This window comes from Struthio camelus, chromosome 19, assembly GCF_040807025.1.
Source record: "Struthio camelus isolate bStrCam1 chromosome 19, bStrCam1.hap1, whole genome shotgun sequence".
NCBI lineage: Eukaryota > Metazoa > Chordata > Aves > Struthioniformes > Struthionidae > Struthio > Struthio camelus.
This window is the reverse complement of record NC_090960.1, coordinates 15,419,700-15,436,252: the sequence shown is the minus strand read 5'-3', so window position 1 is coordinate 15,436,252 and position 16,553 is coordinate 15,419,700. Positions and strand designations below refer to the sequence as shown.

At 51.7% G+C, this 16,553-nt stretch overlaps 4 non-coding genes across 4 annotated transcripts; 3 read left to right on the top strand and 1 right to left on the bottom strand.

Annotated features, from left to right (window-relative positions):
* The first annotated feature begins 2,461 nt into the window (after window positions 1-2,461).
* On the top strand, window positions 2,462-2,533 carry TRNAQ-UUG (transfer RNA glutamine (anticodon UUG)). Its single transcript has one exon. It is a non-coding gene; the product is annotated as a tRNA-Gln (tRNA).
* Window positions 2,534-3,465: 932 nt separating this feature from the next.
* TRNAQ-UUG (transfer RNA glutamine (anticodon UUG)) lies at window positions 3,466-3,537 on the bottom strand. The gene has a single exon. It is a non-coding gene; the product is annotated as a tRNA-Gln (tRNA).
* Window positions 3,538-6,901: 3,364 nt separating this feature from the next.
* Window positions 6,902-6,983, top strand: TRNAS-GCU (transfer RNA serine (anticodon GCU)). The gene has a single exon. It is a non-coding gene; the product is annotated as a tRNA-Ser (tRNA).
* A 5,168-nt stretch (window positions 6,984-12,151) lies between these two features.
* On the top strand, window positions 12,152-12,233 carry TRNAS-GCU (transfer RNA serine (anticodon GCU)). Its single transcript has one exon. It is a non-coding gene; the product is annotated as a tRNA-Ser (tRNA).
* The last annotated feature ends 4,320 nt before the right edge of the window (window positions 12,234-16,553 follow it).

Here is a 16,553-nt window from a genome sequence, read left to right as displayed (position 1 = left end):
GAGAACTAACGTTATCTCAAGACAAAGGGGACCAAAGGGTGGCCTTCGTCCCAGATAAGCAGCCATATCCGTTACCTGGACCTGGCGTAAGTGGGTTTTTTTCTTTTTTTTTTCAGAGCTGACCAAAAGGAAGTGAATGCCTCCCTGAGATTAGCCAGACCAGCATGTGGAAAGTGTATATGTGGCTCAGCCCAAGAGAGAGTATGAAGCCTCAACAGCTAACAGAGAAATTTTGAAGAGAGCAACGGGCTTGAGCTGGCATCAACCCACGCATTCCTTCCCGGCGACTGGGGACGCCCAGCGTTGTGACGGCGAGCGTATTTGAGACCGGTAATGGCAATCACGTTGGTGCTGTGATTGATCTGTCTAGCTAGATTTTGTTAGGCGTGTACACTTGAATTGTGATTTCAGTATATTGCTGAATCACTCTGCTAAATCAAAAACCCTGTGTAACATCAAATTCCCCCCACCCCCCAAACAAACTGTTATATTAGACATTGCACTCTCCGTACGCGTGGAATATCTAGAAGAACCTGGTCAGGGAGTACTGGACTCTGACAAGGTGTTTGGTTAGAGGTGTTGGGGATTTGTAAGGGGGACCAGCAGCGGTTGTCTGAAACAGATACCAGAGGTCTCAAGGGGGAGGTTTGTTTCCATCAGGGTGTGCTTGTTTGGGGTGGGGGTGGGTGTGGGTGTGGGATTTATAAGGGGGACGAGAGGTCGCCTAAATGGGACCCCATCAGATCACAGGAAAAGTAGAATTTCAGGTGCACCTAGGGAGGAGTAACCCCCTTCACCAGTACATGCTGGGGGCTGACTTGCTGGAAAGCAGCCCTGCAGGGAAGGAACTGGGAGTCCTAGTGGACAAGCTGACCGTGAGCCAGCCGCGTGCCCTTGTGGCAAAGGCGGCCAGTGGTATCCTGGGCTGCATTAGGAAGAGTGCTGCCAGGAGATCGATGCGAGTGATCCTTCCCTTCTGCTCACCACTTGTGACACCACGTCTGGAGTCCTGCATCCAGTTCTGGGCTCTGCAGTACAAGAGAGATAAGGAGCTACTGGCGCGAGTCCGGCAAAGGGCCAATAAGATGATTAAGGGACTAGAGCATCTCTCCTCTGAGAAGGGGGGGCTGAGAGAGCTGGGACTGTTTAGCCTGGAGAAGTCTGAGGGGGGACCTTAGCAATCTGTATAAGTGTCTGAAGGGAGGGTGTAAAGAAGACCGAGGCGGACTCTTCAGTGGTACCCGGGGATGGGACGAGAGGCAATGGTCTCAAACTGAAAGACAAGAAGTTCCGTCTGAATCTAAGGAAAAGCTTTTTTACTGTGAGGGTGACTGAGCCCTGGAATGGGTTGCCCAGAGAGGTTGTGGAGTCTCCATCCTTGGGCATAATTCAAAAGCCGTTCGGACACGGTCCTGAGTAGCGTGCTCTAGGTGACTCTGCTTGAGCAGGGGTGCCGGACTAAATGATCTCCAGAGGTCTCTTCCAACCTCCACCGTTGTGACATTCTGTGAAGAGAGGGTAAGCACAGAGGTGTAAGTTTTGCTGGGCTGGAATAGCGTGCCAGGGCCAATGTAGGGGCCAAAGGGAACTTCTCTGTGTGCGCTTAGTGTTTGTGGTAGGTGAGCGGCCTGGCCAGAATCACATTTCTTGTGCAGTCTGCAAGTAGGAACGGTGCCAGCTTTTGAAGAGCAAGGAAGCGCAAATGAGCAGTTGTTGTGGGGCCGGAACAGGCATGCCAAGGCAACAGTAGGAGCTCAAGGGAACTTGGCTTTGCGCCCTTGTTTGGGGTTGCACATCCCTTGCATCACAAGTGCCTGGGTAAAGGATCTTTGTGCAGTGGAAAGGGCTGAAGGGGTAAAATCTGGGTGTGTTCGGTTAGGGGTGTCGGGAATTTATAAGGGGAACCAGAGTTTGCCTGAAAGGGACCCCAGCAGATCACAGGAAAGGTAGATTTGGTAGATTTTCATGTGCCAGTCCTGCACTAGGTATTGCCTTCTAAGAAACCCACAAGTACAGTTCCCTTTGACACAGAACAGTTCTGAGGAAGAACAAAAATAACAAAGCCAACAAAAGCTGCTCTACCTGGCCTGTGTGTCTAGTGTCTCCTGTAGGGAGGGAAGGTAGGCCAGGGAAGGTAGGCCAGCTTCTTCATCAGCACCGTAATCTCACCTGCACAGCCTCATGTTTCTCATGAACAGGTGTGCTTGGTGGTTGGGACATGGCAGACACTCTGAATGCTGGCCTCCTGGCCGTGCCCTCTCAGATGGTGGCTCGCATTCTCCATGGAGTCCTTCATGGCTGCCCATGAGGAATGCAGAATTTTCTTTCTTTTCAAGGACACCTTAGCACTGATCACCTCTCCAGTATGGCTCATCCCAGCCTACAGCTCATTTGGCTCCTCTTTCCCTTTCTTTCTGTCTGCTGTCCTGCAACCAGAAGATGGGCCTACCAAAGGAGGAGTGGTTCTGTGGTGTAATGGGCAGCACTCTGGACTTTGAATCCAGTGATCTGAGTTCAAATCTCAGCAGAACCTCTGAGGATGTTTTTCTTTTTTCTGGAAATAAAACATTTAGAAGAGACAGGAAAACATCTGCCCTCCTTTGTGTGAAATAACTGCAGTGCCAATCTTGACCTGAACTTCCTGGGAAAACAGAACCTTTCCAGTACACTCCAAAACAAAGGCACAGAGCTCAGTTCTTTTTGCCCTTCAGCCTCCTCAGAAGGGATCACCTTCCTTTACTGCAGTGCACTCTGAAAGAATCTCCGTGTCTGTGACTCTGAGCATTAAGCAGGCTGGATTCCACATCCAAGCTAAAGTTCACACATCAGTCATTTACAGCACAGAGGAGTCAAGGAAGTGTGATTAGGCACCAGAATAGGGTGCCAAATTAAAATCTAAGAGCTCCTCTACAAATTTTGGATAGCCAAATTACCAGATAGAGGCAAGCACTAGGGCTATATTTCTGAACATAGCAAAGAAATGAATGAATGCAGATTAAATCCCTCCCCCAGGGAGGACTGCCAACATGGGAAGCAATGACGAACCTTGGTTCATAAACTGCAGTTCACCTTCTCGGAAGAAAATACCACCAACCCCCAGAGCCAGCCCTGAAAGCATGGGCTTGATTTCCTGAAAAACCAAGCACATAGCTCTCAACTTGAAATAAGGAGCATGAGCCAGCCTGTTGTCTCTTCAAATTAGGACTCATTCTTTTTCTCTCTTCCTGGGCTTTAGCTTATATTCCCCACTATATATTTGTGTTTATGTTGACCTTGGGAGCTGGAGAGGGAAGGGCTCATTCAGCTGAAAGAGGGGGTTGGTAGGTTTCTTCTTCAGCTATGGCTCAGAGCAAAACAGAGTGTACGACCCATATTCTCTACTCAGCTACCCAAGTTGTTCCTCATCTATCTGGAAGTAGCAGTGTCCCTTTTATGGTGTTAGCATAATGACGTTTTCATCCTCAGAGGTTCTGCTGAGATTTGAACTCAGATCACTGGATTCAAAGTCCAGAGTGCTGCCCATTACACCACAGAACCACTCCTCCTTTGGTAGGCCCATCTTCTGGTTGCAGGACAGCAGACAGAAAGAAAGGGAAAGAGGAGCCAAATGAGCTGTAGGCTGGGATGAGCCATACTGGAGAGGTGATCAGTGCTAAGGTGTCCTTGAAAAGAAAGAAAATTCTGCATTCCTCATGGGCAGCCATGAAGGACTCCATGGAGAATGCGAGCCACCATCTGAGAGGGCACGGCCAGGAGGCCAGCATTCAGAGTGTCTGCCATGTCCCAACCACCAAGCACACCTGTTCATGAGAAACATGAGGCTGTGCAGGTGAGATTACGGTGCTGATGAAGAAGCTGGCCTACCTTCCCTGGCCTACCTTCCCTCCCTACAGGAGACACTAGACACACAGGCCAGGTAGAGCAGCTTTTGTTGGCTTTGTTATTTTTGTTCTTCCTCAGAACTGTTCTGTGTCAAAGGGAACTGTACTTGTGGGTTTCTTAGAAGGCAATACCTAGTGCAGGACTGGCACATGAAAATCTACCAAATCTACCTTTCCTGTGATCTGCTGGGGTCCCTTTCAGGCAAACTCTGGTTCCCCTTATAAATTCCCGACACCCCTAACCGAACACACCCAGATTTTACCCCTTCAGCCCTTTCCACTGCACAAAGATCCTTTACCCAGGCACTTGTGATGCAAGGGATGTGCAACCCCAAACAAGGGCGCAAAGCCAAGTTCCCTTGAGCTCCTACTGTTGCCTTGGCATGCCTGTTCCGGCCCCACAACAACTGCTCATTTGCGCTTCCTTGCTCTTCAAAAGCTGGCACCGTTCCTACTTGCAGACTGCACAAGAAATGTGATTCTGGCCAGGCCGCTCACCTACCACAAACACTAAGCGCACACAGAGAAGTTCCCTTTGGCCCCTACATTGGCCCTGGCACGCTATTCCAGCCCAGCAAAACTTACACCTCTGTGCTTACCCTCTCTTCACAGAATGTCACAACGGTGGAGGTTGGAAGAGACCTCTGGAGATCATTTAGTCCGGCACCCCTGCTCAAGCAGAGTCACCTAGAGCACGCTACTCAGGACCGTGTCCGAACGGCTTTTGAATTATGCCCAAGGATGGAGACTCCACAACCTCTCTGGGCAACCCATTCCAGGGCTCAGTCACCCTCACAGTAAAAAAGCTTTTCCTTAGATTCAGACGGAACTTCTTGTCTTTCAGTTTGAGACCATTGCCTCTCGTCCCATCCCCGGGTACCACTGAAGAGTCCGCCTCGGTCTTCTTTACACCCTCCCTTCAGACACTTATACAGATTGCTAAGGTCCCCCCTCAGACTTCTCCAGGCTAAACAGTCCCAGCTCTCTCAGCCCCCCCTTCTCAGAGGAGAGATGCTCTAGTCCCTTAATCATCTTATTGGCCCTTTGCCGGACTCGCGCCAGTAGCTCCTTATCTCTCTTGTACTGCAGAGCCCAGAACTGGATGCAGGACTCCAGACGTGGTGTCACAAGTGGTGAGCAGAAGGGAAGGATCACTCGCATCGATCTCCTGGCAGCACTCTTCCTAATGCAGCCCAGGATACCACTGGCCGCCTTTGCCACAAGGGCACGCGGCTGGCTCACGGTCAGCTTGTCCACTAGGACTCCCAGTTCCTTCCCTGCAGGGCTGCTTTCCAGCAAGTCAGCCCCCAGCATGTACTGGTGAAGGGGGTTACTCCTCCCTAGGTGCACCTGAAATTCTACTTTTCCTGTGATCTGATGGGGTCCCATTTAGGCGACCTCTCGTCCCCCTTATAAATCCCACACCCACACCCACCCCCACCCCAAACAAGCACACCCTGATGGAAACAAACCTCCCCCTTGAGACCTCTGGTATCTGTTTCAGACAACCGCTGCTGGTCCCCCTTACAAATCCCCAACACCTCTAACCAAACACCTTGTCAGAGTCCAGTACTCCCTGACCAGGTTCTTCTAGATATTCCACGCGTACGGAGAGTGCAATGTCTAATATAACAGTTTGTTTGGGGGGTGGGGGGAATTTGATGTTACACAGGGTTTTTGATTTAGCAGAGTGATTCAGCAATATACTGAAATCACAATTCAAGTGTACACGCCTAACAAAATCTAGCTAGACAGATCAATCACAGCACCAACGTGATTGCCATTACCGGTCTCAAATACGCTCGCCGTCACAACGCTGGGCGTCCCCAGTCGCCGGGAAGGAATGCGTGGGTTGATGCCAGCTCAAGCCCGTTGCTCTCTTCAAAATTTCTCTGTTAGCTGTTGAGGCTTCATACTCTCTCTTGGGCTGAGCCACATATACACTTTCCACATGCTGGTCTGGCTAATCTCAGGGAGGCATTCACTTCCTTTTGGTCAGCTCTGAAAAAAAAAAGAAAAAAACCCACTTACGCCAGGTCCAGGTAACGGATATGGCTGCTTATCTGGGACGAAGGCCACCCTTTGGTCCCCTTTGTCTTGAGATAACGTTAGTTCTCTGTGCAACAGCTGTGGGTCGCGAGCTGCATCCTACACTGTCCTTGGGATTTACGGGGCGCCTTGCCTTCTGAGCCTTCTCCCATCGTAGGGGTTGTTGGTCGGTCACACACACGCAGATCCTACCCCTTGAGCCCTTTCCACTGCACACAGCCCCTCTCTGCCCTCCCACACACAAGGATCCTGCTGCATTCAGATCCAACCAGACTGCCAGGCAGGGGCACGGTCCCACCCCTCCCCACCCCTCCCCCCTTTTTTTTAACCCAGCCCCAGGCACTTGTGATGCAAGGGATGTGCTTGCAGGATGGCATTATGAGCTCAGAGCCCCTCAGCCAACCCACATTGTGGGTCTCTCCTCCCACATTGTGTGCATCCCATTGCGTGCAGCGAAGCTGCTCACGCGTGCGGGCCTCCATGAGCTCCGAGGCATCCCTGGACCTGCAACGCTGCTGGCAGCTACCCTCGGACTGCCAAAGAACAGCGGGGTGCGGAGAGGAAGAGGCCCACTGCTGTGGGGAAGACAGGTACTGGGAGAAGGTCCAGAGGGTGAGGGAGGGAGGTGGCCGGAGAGGTAGAAGCCTGCCCCACCCACACATTATTGCACCCTGCCTCCGTGAGGCAGGTCCCTGGCTCCCCAGCAGGGACCAGTCTGTCCCTCATCCTCCTTGTTCACCTGTTTGACCCGACCCTACTGGCCTGGGGGAGGAGTTCAGCAGAGCACTGCGCTTTTCAGTCCTATCCTCCCTCCTGGCAGGGACTCCTGCCCAACAGACAGTCCTGAACCTGCCAGTCCTCCTTGTTCACAAGTCTCTGTGGCGGTGCTGGCAGTGGCGGTGCTGGCAGTGGCGGCAGCAGCAGCTGCTGCCGCAGCCACGGCCACAGCTGCGCCACGGCCACAGCAGGCTGACGAGGTGGCCGAGTGGTGAAGGCGATGGACTGCTAATCCATTGTGCTCTGCACGCATGGGTTCAAATCCCATCCTCGTCGGAGCCCAGGGACCAGCCCAGAAGGAGCCTTCTGGAGCAGGGGCCGCTCTTCCCATGCTGTTTCTGACAAGCGCCCATTTGTCAGGCTCTTGTCTACCAAGCAGGGCAGGTGACACCTCCCCAGGAAGGGAGTGTCCCCCTCCCCTACTCTCTCCCCACCTCCGGGGTTTGCACAGCCCCATCAAACACAAAGCCTTTCACGAGGCATGTCCCTGGCCATGTCCCTGCTCAAGAGCTCCCTGTGCCTGGGACAGGCCCAGGTGCGCCCGGGCAGTGAAGCCGGGAGGGGAGGGCTCAGGCAATCGGAGCCAGAGGAGCCAGGGGTTTCCAGGCAGTAGCCAGAGAGAGCAGCATTGTCCCCTGGTCTCCCACGTGCTTTCAGCGAGACAGAGAGAGAGAAACTACGATCCCTGCACACAGGTGCTCTAGAGCTGAACTCTTGGCATAAATCAGCCAACATCTTGGGCAAAGTAAATTATTTAACAATATTTTTAAAAACTACCTGCATTATATTATCCCAAGTATTTCTATACATACACCAGTCACCGGTGCATAATCAAGGAGGCTTCACCCATAAAACTATAAAAAGGAGCAGCAATAATCCTTCTGCATAACAAAAAAGCTGGTTTCTTCAACTTGCCCAATGCTGTACTGCCCTCTCTTGGAATAACTGAGTTAGGAAAGGCCATCATCAGTATCTCAGCCACGCTAGAACAAGGTCTGGATGAACATTAAGTCCTGTACAGCATACGCAGACTGAAATTTCTTCACTGGCAAACATTGTGGCTGGAAGTAGAACTGCCCTGGACGTACTAGCACTTTCTCAAGGAGGCGCGTGTGCCTTCATCAACACCACCTGTTGTACCTGTATTGACTGAGGTGGTCAAATCATACGAGAGGCCAACAAAATTAAAGACGCCACAGCAGTCTTGCCTAAAGTAGCTGAAAAAACCCTTTTGATTGGTAGGGTTGGCTCCCAGACTGAAGCAGACGGTTAGGGAAACGGTCCAAGATGGTGTAAAAGTACATTTTATTAGGATTATTGACCTTGGTAACTGTGAATGTATTGCTTCAGTTAATGTTATGTTGTAGCAGATTGATGCGTAAAAAAACAGAACCGGGTGTAACTCAAGCGTAGGCCCAAATAATGACGCTAAATATATTAACGGCTAGAGACAAAGAAAAGGAAGAAGTACTTGAACTAATGGCTACGAACTATTATGAAGGCTAGAGGCAAGAAAGGGTGATGGGACAGCACGGCCTACGCAGTGATCGGCCCGGGCTTCCCGGGAGTTGTGAGCAGGTTGTCTGTAGCCCCTTTACCGTACTCTAGACCTTTAACATGACGTGAGGTTGGAAGTCGCAAAGTGGGGAGTATGGAAGTAAAGCGGTTAATGCTGGTGGAATTGAAATAGTTGACGCCTCACAGGCCTTTGCAGGCCTATCTAGCAAATACACCTAGGAAAAACAAAAACAAAAACAAAAACAAATAACATCTGCAATGACCTTGCTGACGTCCGTGTTCCTAGCTATCGAAGCCATGTATTGACTTTCTACTATCTGTTTTGCTGGAACCTCCTCTCCTGAAGTGATTCACTCCCTTTTTGCTGCTGATCCACACACACACACGCACACACACACACACACACACACACGCACACACGCACGCACACCTGTTGTCCTGTGAAGGACAAGTTGTATAATCCAAAGGTATATTAACTCTTTAACAGCCTCATTAGGGCAGCCGCTGCTCTCGGCTCTCCCCTATAGCTATAGTAATAAATTGTTTCTGCTCTGACCGGAACCTAAATTGAATTCCATTTATTCTGAGAAGAAGGCAAAGGAGTAGTAAGAGAGAGAGAGAGAGAGAGAGAGACCTACCCAAGATGAGAAGATTCGGGAGGCTGGCTCAGACCACTTCTTCCAAGTGCTTGGCTCCTCTCTGAATCGTTCCCATTGCGTTTAGCAAGTCATAAGTAGTCCAGGAAATAACCTGGCAGGGTTCGGAAAAGCCCCGAGAGGTTTGCAACAGGAACGTATTTTGTGCCAAACAGCTCACCCACCACAGCCGCAAACACGCGCTCGCAGCCAAGTTCTCTTGGGTGTCCACACTGACCCTGAAATGCCTATAGCAGCGCCACAAAAATACAATTTCTGTGCTTCCTTGCTCTTCCCAAACTGACTACAGGCAGTTCACAGTACAAACGTTGTTCTGGCAAGGGCCGTTACCTACCACCCTCACTAACAAGCGCTCGCAGACAAGTTTTCCTGGGACACAACACCGCTGTGGCCCAGACACCTGCCTTCCCCACTAACAAGGGCTCACAGCCAAGTTCTCTTGGGCCCCTGCAACGGCGCTGGCAGTCCTATTCCAGCCCCACCACACCCATATCTCCATGCTTGCCTCTCTCTCCCCAAATGACACCACCCCCACCAACTGACTCTCAGAACAAACACAGTTCTGGCTAAGGGGCACGACCCCAAACAAGGGCGCAAAGCCAAGTTCCCTTGAGCTCCTACTGTTGCCTTGGCATGCCTGTTCCGGCCCCACAACAACTGCTCATTTGCGCTTCCTTGCTCTTCAAAAGCTGGCACCGTTCCTACTTGCAGACTGCACAAGAAATGTGATTCTGGCCAGGCCGCTCACCTACCACAAACACTAAGCGCACACAGAGAAGTTCCCTTTGGCCCCTACATTGGCCCTGGCACGCTATTCCAGCCCAGCAAAACTTACACCTCTGTGCTTACCCTCTCTTCACAGAATGTCACAACGGTGGAGGTTGGAAGAGACCTCTGGAGATCATTTAGTCCGGCACCCCTGCTCAAGCAGAGTCACCTAGAGCACGCTACTCAGGACCGTGTCCGAACGGCTTTTGAATTATGCCCAAGGATGGAGACTCCACAACCTCTCTGGGCAACCCATTCCAGGGCTCAGTCACCCTCACAGTAAAAAAGCTTTTCCTTAGATTCAGACGGAACTTCTTGTCTTTCAGTTTGAGACCATTGCCTCTCGTCCCATCCCCGGGTACCACTGAAGAGTCCGCCTCGGTCTTCTTTACACCCTCCCTTCAGACACTTATACAGATTGCTAAGGTCCCCCCTCAGACTTCTCCAGGCTAAACAGTCCCAGCTCTCTCAGCCCCCCCTTCTCAGAGGAGAGATGCTCTAGTCCCTTAATCATCTTATTGGCCCTTTGCCGGACTCGCTCCAGTAGCTCCTTATCTCTCTTGTACTGCAGAGCCCAGAACTGGATGCAGGACTCCAGACGTGGTGTCACAAGTGGTGAGCAGAAGGGAAGGATCACTCGCATCGATCTCCTGGCAGCACTCTTCCTAATGCAGCCCAGGATACCACTGGCCGCCTTTGCCACAAGGGCACGCGGCTGGCTCACGGTCAGCTTGTCCACTAGGACTCCCAGTTCCTTCCCTGCAGGGCTGCTTTCCAGCAAGTCAGCCCCCAGCATGTACTGGTGAAGGGGGTTACTCCTCCCTAGGTGCACCTGAAATTCTACTTTTCCTGTGATCTGATGGGGTCCCATTTAGGCGACCTCTCGTCCCCCTTATAAATCCCACACCCACACCCACCCCCACCCCAAACAAGCACACCCTGATGGAAACAAACCTCCCCCTTGAGACCTCTGGTATCTGTTTCAGACAACCGCTGCTGGTCCCCCTTACAAATCCCCAACACCTCTAACCAAACACCTTGTCAGAGTCCAGTACTCCCTGACCAGGTTCTTCTAGATATTCCACGCGTACGGAGAGTGCAATGTCTAATATAACAGTTTGTTTGGGGGGTGGGGGGAATTTGATGTTACACAGGGTTTTTGATTTAGCAGAGTGATTCAGCAATATACTGAAATCACAATTCAAGTGTACACGCCTAACAAAATCTAGCTAGACAGATCAATCACAGCACCAACGTGATTGCCATTACCGGTCTCAAATACGCTCGCCGTCACAACGCTGGGCGTCCCCAGTCGCCGGGAAGGAATGCGTGGGTTGATGCCAGCTCAAGCCCGTTGCTCTCTTCAAAATTTCTCTGTTAGCTGTTGAGGCTTCATACTCTCTCTTGGGCTGAGCCACATATACACTTTCCACATGCTGGTCTGGCTAATCTCAGGGAGGCATTCACTTCCTTTTGGTCAGCTCTGAAAAAAAAAAGAAAAAAACCCACTTACGCCAGGTCCAGGTAACGGATATGGCTGCTTATCTGGGACGAAGGCCACCCTTTGGTCCCCTTTGTCTTGAGATAACGTTAGTTCTCTGTGCAACAGCTGTGGGTCGCGAGCTGCATCCTACACTGTCCTTGGGATTTACGGGGCGCCTTGCCTTCTGAGCCTTCTCCCATCGTAGGGGTTGTTGGTCGGTCACACACACGCAGATCCTACCCCTTGAGCCCTTTCCACTGCACACAGCCCCTCTCTGCCCTCCCACACACAAGGATCCTGCTGCATTCAGATCCAACCAGACTGCCAGGCAGGGGCACGGTCCCACCCCTCCCCACCCCTCCCCCCTTTTTTTTAACCCAGCCCCAGGCACTTGTGATGCAAGGGATGTGCTTGCAGGATGGCATTATGAGCTCAGAGCCCCTCAGCCAACCCACATTGTGGGTCTCTCCTCCCACATTGTGTGCATCCCATTGCGTGCAGCGAAGCTGCTCACGCGTGCGGGCCTCCATGAGCTCCGAGGCATCCCTGGACCTGCAACGCTGCTGGCAGCTACCCTCGGACTGCCAAAGAACAGCGGGGTGCGGAGAGGAAGAGGCCCACTGCTGTGGGGAAGACAGGTACTGGGAGAAGGTCCAGAGGGTGAGGGAGGGAGGTGGCCGGAGAGGTAGAAGCCTGCCCCACCCACACATTATTGCACCCTGCCTCCGTGAGGCAGGTCCCTGGCTCCCCAGCAGGGACCAGTCTGTCCCTCATCCTCCTTGTTCACCTGTTTGACCCGACCCTACTGGCCTGGGGGAGGAGTTCAGCAGAGCACTGCGCTTTTCAGTCCTATCCTCCCTCCTGGCAGGGACTCCTGCCCAACAGACAGTCCTGAACCTGCCAGTCCTCCTTGTTCACAAGTCTCTGTGGCGGTGCTGGCAGTGGCGGTGCTGGCAGTGGCGGCAGCAGCAGCTGCTGCCGCAGCCACGGCCACAGCTGCGCCACGGCCACAGCAGGCTGACGAGGTGGCCGAGTGGTGAAGGCGATGGACTGCTAATCCATTGTGCTCTGCACGCATGGGTTCAAATCCCATCCTCGTCGGAGCCCAGGGACCAGCCCAGAAGGAGCCTTCTGGAGCAGGGGCCGCTCTTCCCATGCTGTTTCTGACAAGCGCCCATTTGTCAGGCTCTTGTCTACCAAGCAGGGCAGGTGACACCTCCCCAGGAAGGGAGTGTCCCCCTCCCCTACTCTCTCCCCACCTCCGGGGTTTGCACAGCCCCATCAAACACAAAGCCTTTCACGAGGCATGTCCCTGGCCATGTCCCTGCTCAAGAGCTCCCTGTGCCTGGGACAGGCCCAGGTGCGCCCGGGCAGTGAAGCCGGGAGGGGAGGGCTCAGGCAATCGGAGCCAGAGGAGCCAGGGGTTTCCAGGCAGTAGCCAGAGAGAGCAGCATTGTCCCCTGGTCTCCCACGTGCTTTCAGCGAGACAGAGAGAGAGAAACTACGATCCCTGCACACAGGTGCTCTAGAGCTGAACTCTTGGCATAAATCAGCCAACATCTTGGGCAAAGTAAATTATTTAACAATATTTTTAAAAACTACCTGCATTATATTATCCCAAGTATTTCTATACATACACCAGTCACCGGTGCATAATCAAGGAGGCTTCACCCATAAAACTATAAAAAGGAGCAGCAATAATCCTTCTGCATAACAAAAAAGCTGGTTTCTTCAACTTGCCCAATGCTGTACTGCCCTCTCTTGGAATAACTGAGTTAGGAAAGGCCATCATCAGTATCTCAGCCACGCTAGAACAAGGTCTGGATGAACATTAAGTCCTGTACAGCATACGCAGACTGAAATTTCTTCACTGGCAAACATTGTGGCTGGAAGTAGAACTGCCCTGGACGTACTAGCACTTTCTCAAGGAGGCGCGTGTGCCTTCATCAACACCACCTGTTGTACCTGTATTGACTGAGGTGGTCAAATCATACGAGAGGCCAACAAAATTAAAGACGCCACAGCAGTCTTGCCTAAAGTAGCTGAAAAAACCCTTTTGATTGGTAGGGTTGGCTCCCAGACTGAAGCAGACGGTTAGGGAAACGGTCCAAGATGGTGTAAAAGTACATTTTATTAGGATTATTGACCTTGGTAACTGTGAATGTATTGCTTCAGTTAATGTTATGTTGTAGCAGATTGATGCGTAAAAAAACAGAACCGGGTGTAACTCAAGCGTAGGCCCAAATAATGACGCTAAATATATTAACGGCTAGAGACAAAGAAAAGGAAGAAGTACTTGAACTAATGGCTACGAACTATTATGAAGGCTAGAGGCAAGAAAGGGTGATGGGACAGCACGGCCTACGCAGTGATCGGCCCGGGCTTCCCGGGAGTTGTGAGCAGGTTGTCTGTAGCCCCTTTACCGTACTCTAGACCTTTAACATGACGTGAGGTTGGAAGTCGCAAAGTGGGGAGTATGGAAGTAAAGCGGTTAATGCCGGTGGAATTGAAATAGTTGACGCCTCACAGGCCTTTGCAGGCCTATCTAGCAAATACACCTAGGAAAAACAAAAACAAAAACAAAAACAAATAACATCTGCAATGACCTTGCTGACGTCCGTGTTCCTAGCTATCGAAGCCATGTATTGACTGTAAAAAATTCTACTATCTGTTTTGCTGGAACCTCCTCTCCTGAAGTGATTCACTCCCTTTTTGCTGCTGATCCACACACACACACGCACACACACACACACACACACACACGCACACACGCACGCACACCTGTTGTCCTGTGAAGGACAAGTTGTATAATCCAAAGGTATATTAACTCTTTAACAGCCTCATTAGGGCAGCCGCTGCTCTCGGCTCTCCCCTATAGCTATAGTAATAAATTGTTTCTGCTCTGACCGGAACCTAAATTGAATTCCATTTATTCTGAGAAGAAGGCAAAGGAGTAGTAAGAGAGAGAGAGAGAGAGAGAGACCTACCCAAGATGAGAAGATTCGGGAGGCTGGCTCAGACCACTTCTTCCAAGTGCTTGGCTCCTCTCTGAATCGTTCCCATTGCGTTTAGCAAGTTATAAGTAGTCCGGGAAATAACCTGGCAGGGTTCGGAAAAGCCCCGAGAGGTTTGCAACAGGAACGTATTTTGTGCCAAACAGCTCACCCACCACAGCCGCAAACACGCGCTCGCAGCCAAGTTCTCTTGGGTGTCCACACTGACCCTGAAATGCCTATAGCAGCGCCACAAAAATACAATTTCTGTGCTTCCTTGCTCTTCCCAAACTGACTACAGGCAGTTCACAGTACAAACGTTGTTCTGGCAAGGGCCGTTACCTACCACCCTCACTAACAAGCGCTCGCAGACAAGTTTTCCTGGGACACAACACCGCTGTGGCCCAGACACCTGCCTTCCCCACTAACAAGGGCTCACAGCCAAGTTCTCTTGGGCCCCTGCAACGGCGCTGGCAGTCCTATTCCAGCCCCACCACACCCATATCTCCATGCTTGCCTCTCTCTCCCCAAATGACACCACCCCCACCAACTGACTCTCAGAACAAACACAGTTCTGGCTAAGGGGCACGACCCCAAACAAGGGCGCAAAGCCAAGTTCCCTTGAGCTCCTACTGTTGCCTTGGCATGCCTGTTCCGGCCCCACAACAACTGCTCATTTGCGCTTCCTTGCTCTTCAAAAGCTGGCACCGTTCCTACTTGCAGACTGCACAAGAAATGTGATTCTGGCCAGGCCGCTCACCTACCACAAACACTAAGCGCACACAGAGAAGTTCCCTTTGGCCCCTACATTGGCCCTGGCACGCTATTCCAGCCCAGCAAAACTTACACCTCTGTGCTTACCCTCTCTTCACAGAATGTCACAACGGTGGAGGTTGGAAGAGACCTCTGGAGATCATTTAGTCCGGCACCCCTGCTCAAGCAGAGTCACCTAGAGCACGCTACTCAGGACCGTGTCCGAACGGCTTTTGAATTATGCCCAAGGATGGAGACTCCACAACCTCTCTGGGCAACCCATTCCAGGGCTCAGTCACCCTCACAGTAAAAAAGCTTTTCCTTAGATTCAGACGGAACTTCTTGTCTTTCAGTTTGAGACCATTGCCTCTCGTCCCATCCCCGGGTACCACTGAAGAGTCCGCCTCGGTCTTCTTTACACCCTCCCTTCAGACACTTATACAGATTGCTAAGGTCCCCCCTCAGACTTCTCCAGGCTAAACAGTCCCAGCTCTCTCAGCCCCCCCTTCTCAGAGGAGAGATGCTCTAGTCCCTTAATCATCTTATTGGCCCTTTGCCGGACTCGCGCCAGTAGCTCCTTATCTCTCTTGTACTGCAGAGCCCAGAACTGGATGCAGGACTCCAGACGTGGTGTCACAAGTGGTGAGCAGAAGGGAAGGATCACTCGCATCGATCTCCTGGCAGCACTCTTCCTAATGCAGCCCAGGATACCACTGGCCGCCTTTGCCACAAGGGCACGCGGCTGGCTCACGGTCAGCTTGTCCACTAGGACTCCCAGTTCCTTCCCTGCAGGGCTGCTTTCCAGCAAGTCAGCCCCCAGCATGTACTGGTGAAGGGGGTTACTCCTCCCTAGGTGCACCTGAAATTCTACTTTTCCTGTGATCTGATGGGGTCCCATTTAGGCGACCTCTCGTCCCCCTTATAAATCCCACACCCACACCCACCCCCACCCCAAACAAGCACACCCTGATGGAAACAAACCTCCCCCTTGAGACCTCTGGTATCTGTTTCAGACAACCGCTGCTGGTCCCCCTTACAAATCCCCAACACCTCTAACCAAACACCTTGTCAGAGTCCAGTACTCCCTGACCAGGTTCTTCTAGATATTCCACGCGTACGGAGAGTGCAATGTCTAATATAACAGTTTGTTTGGGGGGTGGGGGGAATTTGATGTTACACAGGGTTTTTGATTTAGCAGAGTGATTCAGCAATATACTGAAATCACAATTCAAGTGTACACGCCTAACAAAATCTAGCTAGACAGATCAATCACAGCACCAACGTGATTGCCATTACCGGTCTCAAATACGCTCGCCGTCACAACGCTGGGCGTCCCCAGTCGCCGGGAAGGAATGCGTGGGTTGATGCCAGCTCAAGCCCGTTGCTCTCTTCAAAATTTCTCTGTTAGCTGTTGAGGCTTCATACTCTCTCTTGGGCTGAGCCACATATACACTTTCCACATGCTGGTCTGGCTAATCTCAGGGAGGCATTCACTTCCTTTTGGTCAGCTCTGAAAAAAAAAAGAAAAAAACCCACTTACGCCAGGTCCAGGTAACGGATATGGCTGCTTATCTGGGACGAAGGCCACCCTTTGGTCCCCTTTGTCTTGAGATAACGTTAGTTCTCTGTGCAACAGCTGTGGGTCGCGAGCTGCATCCTACACTGTCCTTGGGAT